Here is an 8659-nt window from a genome sequence, read left to right as displayed (position 1 = left end):
CAATTTTTCCTTTCATTTGGGAGGAGACAATTGTAGAGATTGCAAATGACATCATCAGTCATTGCAATTGATGAAGCCTGCTAAGATAACATTCTTCACCGCAGTGTAAACACTGATAGATCCTCCCTGGCATGCCTTACATTGCAAGTCAGGGATTTGGTTTATAGGTCTGACAAGCATGACCTTTAAAATAATGTATTTGCTATAAAAGAGGAAAGAAAACCCTTTATAACTGAAATATATTGGCTACAAAATCACTTTCCAGCAAGCAGTTTGATTACAATCAAAATAACACACCAAAATGAAACAGTTTACCTGTGATCAATTTAATGTGGTCGTAAAATGCTGATTATGAGAGAAAACACATTCAAGGTTTGTGGTTCCATCTATAAAACTTGCAGAGAAACTAACATTCAGTGATGTGTAGCGCATATGGGTAAGCAGATGGCCGAAGTATTATTTTTAAAAACAGGACTTTTGCTGACAAAATACAGAACTGGAATAGTGTGATTGGAAAGCTAAGAGGATGTTATTTATGAAGCAGTAAGCTCATGCTCAGTAATTGGATTCTTGCTAAATGGCAGATAAAAAGGATTTGGGAAAAAATGAGCGTTTGCAGCTAAAGAAACGAATGAGAAATTCTTCTGACAATACACCTATCTGAAATTTTCATCCCAGCTCATCACTTCTTAGCTTGGGGAGCTGTAAGAGAAGGAGGTCTACTTTGCCATACCAGGCTGATTCATGCATAATTTTGACTTATCCTTTTTCTTTCTGATACAATTCTAGGGAAAAAGTGTTATGTGATAATTTTGAATGTGAACAGATACGAAGTAGATATAAAATATATATTTTTAAATCTCCATACAAAATAGAATATATACCACAGATTAAAATGGCCACTTAAAATAACTTCGTCAAAGGGTTCAAATTCTCAGTTATAAGATGAATAAGTTCTAGGGATCTAAAGTATAGCATGGTGGCTATAATTAATATTACTGTATTGTATATGTGAAATTTACTAAGCGAGTACAACTCAAGTGTTCTCAGCACACACACACACAAGGTAACTATTCAGTGATGGATGTGTTAATTAGCTTGATTGTGGTAATTATTTCACAATATATACAAATATAAAATTACCACATTGAACACCTTAAATATATACAAAGTTTTTCACTGATACCTCAATAAAACTGAAAAAAAAAACTTGCTGATTTTAATGCCTCTTCTTTGAACTACATTTGAAATGACTTGTTTGTATCCCCAGGACTCATCATATTCAACCAAGATTTCCTGGGAACCTGTGTACCTTCTTGAGTTTACTATTAGCTTGCTGAAGTCAGGGATTATCTTTTGTACATATTTTATTCTCCTAACCAAGCATTAAGCTTGGCCTATAGTAAATGGTCAGTAAAATTTTACTGAATCAATTAATGAAACCCTTTTACTTAATTAATAAATTTTAAACCATCTCATTTAAATCTCAGCAGTTTTTGCATAAAAGTTTAACTTCTCCTAATGACCAAATTTAAGAAAGGAGGTTTTAATAATTCTATAAGAATTAGTTTAAATCTCAATTCCCTGTCTATAGGTGAATTAGACCTGTATTAGAACATAATTATGAGGCATAAATTACATTCTCAAGATATCTAAAAACCAAGTATAGATTTCACTTGGTAACTTTTAAAATATTTACATAAGTTTTATTCATCTTTTACTTCAAAATACTCAAAGAAATTCAATTCAATTTCCTACACAGATTTTGTGTTTTGTTATATATCATATATATCTCTTGTTATATATAAAATACATCTTCAAATATATATTTCCATAGTGGAAATGTGTCTGATAGAAAAATATGTAAATGGAATATTATATATAAAATATTTGGGGGAGAAACCAGCAATTTATTAAGCTTTCTCCATCCCTCAGGAATCTATTCCATCATATTTTCTCTTCGCTCCAAATATCACAGACACAGGAGTGTGACTGGCACTCTTCCCCAGTTGCCAGCCTTATGATGAACACAGAAGAGGAAGGTTTCTTCTAAGGGACAGCCTTCCCAGAGTGGGCTGAAGCCAGGAGACAGTCCCAGTCAGGCCTTGGTAGTTAACACATAAGGACCCAGAGGAATCTTGGATTCAATTCTTATACCAAATAAACACAACAAACAGAATATAAAAGAGAAAAAGAAAATACTAGTATGAAATGTCAGTGATATCTCAGCCCTCAGAAAAGGATCATCAGAAAACAACTAAAAAGACAACAAAACCAACAGGGGCACCACCAGAGAGACGATAAAGGGGAGAAGGCCAGCAGGACCCCATCACTGACTTGCAGGCCGTCACCGAGGGAGGTGGAGCCCCCGGAAAGGCAGCAACAGCAGCATCCAGCATCAGCACCACGGACAGCACCTGCTGGCCTCCTTGGCTGAGGGCACTTGTCTGTGCGCTGGAGACAGACTTGTTTCTGGTGCTGTGCTGAGGGGGGACACCAACTACCCCAGGGACTGCACGCTGTGAGGGCAAGGTGGAGCACTACTGCATTATGTGCCACGCCCACAAGCTCAGCGTCAGCAAAGAGGTGTACTTTGAAATCCTCATGTAGCTGGTGGAGCACTACACTTCAGACAAAGATGGACTCTGTATTTGTCTCATGAAGCCAAAGGTCATAGAGCAACAAAGTGCCAGCTCAGGGTGAGTTCTTCAGTTCAGCTGTGTGCTGGACCTGAAGATGCTGCAGACCACTGAGAGGGGGATTCTGGAGACGTGATGCTGGGCATTTATAAATGGAAGAACGTTGCTGTCAAGTGCATTAAGAATGGCACCACTTCCCAAGCCTTCCTGACTGAAGCCACTGTCATGACACACCTTAGGCCCAGCAACCAGGTGCAGATTCTGGGTGTGATGGTGAAGAAGAAAGGTGGGCTCTACATTTCACTGAGTACATGGCCACAGGGAGCATGTTGGATTATCTGCACTAACAGAATTGGTAGGTATTGTACAGATATTGTCTCTTAGACATCTTAGAGGCCATGGAATGCCTAGAGGGCAAGCACTTTATGCACAGGGACCTGGCTGCCCTCACTCTGCTGGTGTCTGAGGACAACACAGCCAAAGTCAATGACTTGAGCCTCACCAGGAGGCCTCCAGCACACAGGGCATGGGCAAGCTGCCAGTCAGGTAAACAACCCACAAGGCCTTGCTATTTTTGTAATACCTGTAGATATACAAATTCCTAAGTTCTTTGGGTCCTTTTAACAAATCATTTTTCTTGGGGGTAGTCTTGGTGACTTGCAAACACAATTTGTAATAAGTATATTGTAAAAATGAAAACTAACCTTACTGAGTTTCAGAGGATATTTAAATCTTGACGGCCAAAACTTAGACCTGCATTTATTTATTCATTTATTTTTGCATCAAGCAAAATAAGAATTTAGTTAGTCCTCCCATTCTTATTTCTTAAAGTGTCTATTTATCTATAAAATGTCTGAAAAATTAATAGTTTGGTTCTGAGAGTATTGTTTAATAAATATTTTAAAAGACAGTTACAATATTTAGATATAGTTTGCAAATATCCATCAATTGTACCACATTTAGCATGAACTACACAAGTAAAACTTTTAGTAAACTAGTCCAACTAAGGCAAATCTGGACTAATCATGAATAGAATTATCCATCTATTAAATCAGGAATGCTCAGATCTAGAAGAAAGGACAACCTGTTCAATCCATAGGTTGTTTAGTATTTGAAATCGGAGCTCTACTAACTAAAATTCTCTATGGTTACAAGATCTGAATTTGGAATCAGAAAGAAATGGTCTTGAATCCCATAGATAAATTATTTAAGCTCCCAAATTTCAGTATCCTGCTCCAAATATAGGATTCTTTTTTCCCAATGGATATATTTCAAGTGTTTATCATGTGCTAGATATTTTTCTCATCATTAGCTATTCAGAGGATTGACTAGATGATTTTTATTGAGTTATTAATGTAGGTTCTATCAAATACTAAACCTGCTCTTTCATATTTGGGTAATTTTTATTATTCACCATTATTCACAAGTTCCCATATTTGTATTTAAAACCTGATTATATTACCCTTATGTATGAGCTTGCATGTATCCATGAGACTATGAACTACCCAACTCCAGAAAAGACAATATCTGAAGATGACAATTTGAACAGTGCCCCCAGGTCTGAAACACAATGACCTGGAAGACACCTAGTATTTAAAGTAAATCTTTGCTCACACCATTTTGAAGTTAATTTTCCATTTAAGATAATACATAATTGACTGGGAAATATATTAACAGTGCACAATATTATATTTTAATAGCACTTGGGAGAAACTCTTAGAATGCTCTTAAGTCTAATATTACACAGGACAGCTTTCTTATGGCTACTTGAAGATCTAATTACCCTTAGAAATCATCTTAACATTCAAATCTAAAAATGCAAGCATATAGAAATCATTTTGAAAGTCCTTGGAAAGAAAATACAACTGAGGTATTTCTTGTTATGTAAACTAGTTTCAGCTGCCAAATTTCATCTGTCAGGATATATTTGATCATTTTTTCTTTGACAGTCAATAAATATCTGATGGTATGCCCTCAAATTCTTAATCAAAATGTATAAAATACAAACATAATATAAAAGTTTACATCTAAACAGAAAACACAAAAATGTAAATTTCTATACTCATTGGAATTTAAAGAAATTACTTCCTTAGATTTTTTTATTTCAATTTTGACTCTAACACTGGCTCACTTGGAGAAACTGAACATAACTCCCTTTTCCATTAAATAGTATAATCTATATAATCTTAGGAAGGACTATGTTTCAATTTTTGCAAATATTGTGCTGGATTCATGCTCTGCTTTCATATTATTTCCTACTATCTCTCAAGTACATATATACAAAGACCCTCCCCCCCAAAATAAAGAATCTCCTTTTAGCCTTCTGTAATCTACTTTATTCTGATTTTAGGTTTTCTGTTTTAGATTGCTTTAATCCTCTAGACAAAACCCTATACCCAAAATCACAAGACAAGTGTTGTATACAAAAGTACTCACCTATTCAGTATATCTGGATTTTCTAGTTTTTATACATTAGATTTATTTTACATTGTGTGTGTATGTGTCTTAGATTTATACATTAACACTGGGAATTTTCTTAGGACATAATTCACATCATAATTTACATAGCAAATTCTATATACCTTGCAAACTTAAAATCTAAAAAAAGGGATGCCTTCATGCAAAGCTTGATTACCAAATTAAGCATCTTTGAAAATATTTTAAAACTTGCCATTTGTCAGTTCTGGGACTATCATTATTCTCAGCAAGCCTGTCCAGTCACACTGCAGTTAGATATAAAAGTCTGTGTAAGAATACCCAGACATGTTCATAGGCATTTGTCTTCATTGGTGCTTATGAAAGCTTTAATTTTGTATACTCTCAAAACTCACAGTTATGAGACTATACAATAAAAAATATTTAATACAAATGTAAACTTATAGCCTTTTCTCCAAAACTCTCATATGAACTTTTCTTTTTTTTTTTCCAGATACTCTTGCAAACACTTATGTTGTAACTGCATCATTGCAGCATAATTACTTACAAGTAAATATTCAAATACATGCACTTTGGGGCATTAGGACTACTACTTCTAGGTTTTCATCATTATTGTGGCCCATTATGCATCATTTGAATTGACACAAGTAGAGGAGACATTGCCTTTTTAGTGACGTGCAAAGCTAAGCACTATGCTGGTTTATTTAAATACATTTGCCTGCAACCCTCTGAAGTATATGAACTCAGATATCATCCAAAGTCACTCTGCTCTTTTTACAAAAGTATTCATATTCTATTTTAATTGTTGACAGAATTCCACTGCTTTTCCCAAAATTGCAGTGACTATTCAGGGCTTATAGTCTTATGATCACCTTTGCTATGATTCTCTACTTAAACTAGACCTTTGATTGAATTTTAATTTGACCTCTTCTCTCTCTTCCTTTCTTACTTCCCTGTAAAATCTACAACTACAGTCTAGTGCACTTTCTGGGCTTTTTTCCCCAAAATACCACTCACACAAATAATAAGTGTTAAGTATTACTGAAGACTCGTTTTAATTAATCTTCAATACTGTTTGCAACAGACAAGTACAAAACAGCAGAGATTCTGAGAAAGAAAAAACACTGTCAAGAGGGAGAGAAGTCTGACCACTTTTCAGACACCTCTGTACAAAGGAGACCTGTGATCAACATGGGGAATTTATCATCAGTAGATTATAAGGGACACTGTACGTTTTATTCAGTTTGCTTTCTCAGTGTTGACAGTTGTGCTTAGCACATGTTATGTATTCAATATCTGATGAAAAACTGGAAGATTTTTTTTACATAAACTTTATTTACCTCCCACTTGATGTTCCTATGTTAGTCAAAATTCTTCCAAAATTCCTCCCTTCCTCCTTCACATTTCTCTTTATCAAAATCTCTAATTGTTTTCCACTTTATTTTATAGAGCAATTTAGCTCTTGCTTTTTCTGCTCTATTTCACTCCAGTTGTGCATTGACAGCCAATCTTCCACAATCAAAATGACTCATCAGATTTCTGTTAAACAAATATAATTATTTTTCTCCTGTGCTTGTTGTGTGTGGGGTGATGTGGGGCGGAGGTTTATAAGCTTTAGTAGAGATGTTCTATAGAACAAAGTAGACCAAGCTTATCTTTCAATAATGTCCACTGTCTAGAAAGATTCCATACTTTCTCAATACCAATTTGTTGTTCGATTTGCATATTTTAATTCTTTTAATTGGACAAGATAGTGTAGGCTTTCAATTAATACTTTTAAAGAGTATAAGAGATTAGATTCAACTAAATGTAAAGAGTAATTTTCCTCTGAAAGTTGTTATCCATAGCTTTTTTTCTTTCTTTGGTTTGTGATACATAGCATCTATCACATACAACATACCATTTTTTTAAACTTTTTATAAATATTCATATATGTGACTATCATTACCTGGCCAGCCAACAATTCCTAGATTGTTAACTGTACAACTGTTGGATCTTGCTGCAGCTCAGACCTGTACGCACTCTGAGAGAGCCATCACCTGGATATTAATTTTCCTCATCTGTGAAAAGAACTATCATTGTGGATTCTGCCTACTTCATTGTCTTGAAGATCAGATGCAGTAATTATTCAAAGTATTTTGAAAAGTGATAAGTTAAGATACTGTTGTTCTAAAAAGTCATTTTTTACATTTAAATGTAATTAAACCAATTAGATATACCATTAACAAAAATATTAAATATTCGTTTGATACACTTTCAATAAAAACAAATGCAAACTTTGCTTGAGAAGCTCTAGTCAATCTATATCTTCTTTAGACATGATTTATGAGGATTCTTCTGAGTATTCTTCTGAGAAGCATAATCACAGTTTTATAAAATTTATTCCATTACCAATATCATAATTGTCCGATTATATATTGTTAATGGGATATCATTTAACAACAAATAATGGCCTATGTCTACTAATATTATTACTAATGGTGATCTCATATCAGTAAAATACACACCAATTACACAGAAAACATTTTTAAACACAGGAGTGGTGTTCCAACTAATTCAGTTTTATGGTTCCTGTAAAGTTAAATGGGGAAAGAAAACAAACACATAAATGTCAGAAAAGTAAATTACATTTACGCCATTTTATTTCCACTAAAATAAAATTTATTTTACTAGAAGCAGAGGTGAAAACATCATTTTAAAAAATGAGCTAAGACATTTCTAAGCTCTACTTTATACTTCAGAAGTAAACATTTTTCTTCACATTGGTCTACACTTTTTTTTTTAATAATGATTATAGTTTCTGAAGCAGTCCTATATAAGAAGCTCTTCTTCTTTGAAAGTAACAATTGTAAATTGCTGCAGTAGCATGCATTTTTTGGAATAGAAGTGCCTGTTGACTCTGACGGCCTTGGTTAGCCTTTTTTTTCCAGGGCTATCCCACTGTCCACTAAACCATGTACAGTCCTTGCCAAACCATGTCTGGCTTCATACAATGGATGACTTATTTTAATCTAAGTAAACTATTCCTTTATCTAATAAATCTTCAGTTTAACATGTTTAACTTTCACTTATCTTATTCAACTTAACACTCTGAGATATTCTAATTTAGAGGCACTCCCTAACATCTGGAATTCAGGGAAACAAATAAGATTAAAAACAAGTAAATATTGTTTTCATATCATCATTTTTATATTTTAAAGCACAGAATTCATCCCATAAGTAACAAAACGTATTATGAGAATTTAACACAGACTCAAGTCCCCCACCCCAGCCGTAGTCTATAAAGAAGAGATAAAATGCGTTCTACAAAAAGCTGAGTCAGAATTTTGCCCCACCATCCCCTTTAAATGAACTTTCTTAAGCATACTGCAAGAAAAGGACTAGGTAAATATATAGAGATGGAGGTAGGATAGTAAAAATGCATCTTTTTTTGAGAAATGTCTGGGAATTTTGCAATCTGTCCCCCAAATCACACTTTATTCTCTTCTAAATCCATAGGGTTTCTTCCTTCTCTTTAACCCAATCTAGTAAGCAGGCCTGGTGGCAGCGGGAAAGGACCCTCCCCCGAGACCCACTTTGATTGT

The 8659-nt window shown here is 34.4% G+C and overlaps 1 pseudogene; it reads left to right on the top strand.

The window, feature by feature from the left end:
* Positions 1-432: 432 nt before the first annotated feature.
* On the top strand, positions 433-8392 carry LOC102527926 (tyrosine-protein kinase CSK pseudogene; annotated as a pseudogene).
* Positions 8393-8659: the final 267 nt, after the last annotated feature.

Source organism: Vicugna pacos, chromosome 6, assembly GCF_048564905.1.
Source record: "Vicugna pacos chromosome 6, VicPac4, whole genome shotgun sequence".
Classification (NCBI taxonomy): Eukaryota; Metazoa; Chordata; class Mammalia; order Artiodactyla; family Camelidae; genus Vicugna; species Vicugna pacos.
This window is presented reverse-complemented; position numbering and strand designations above follow the sequence as displayed.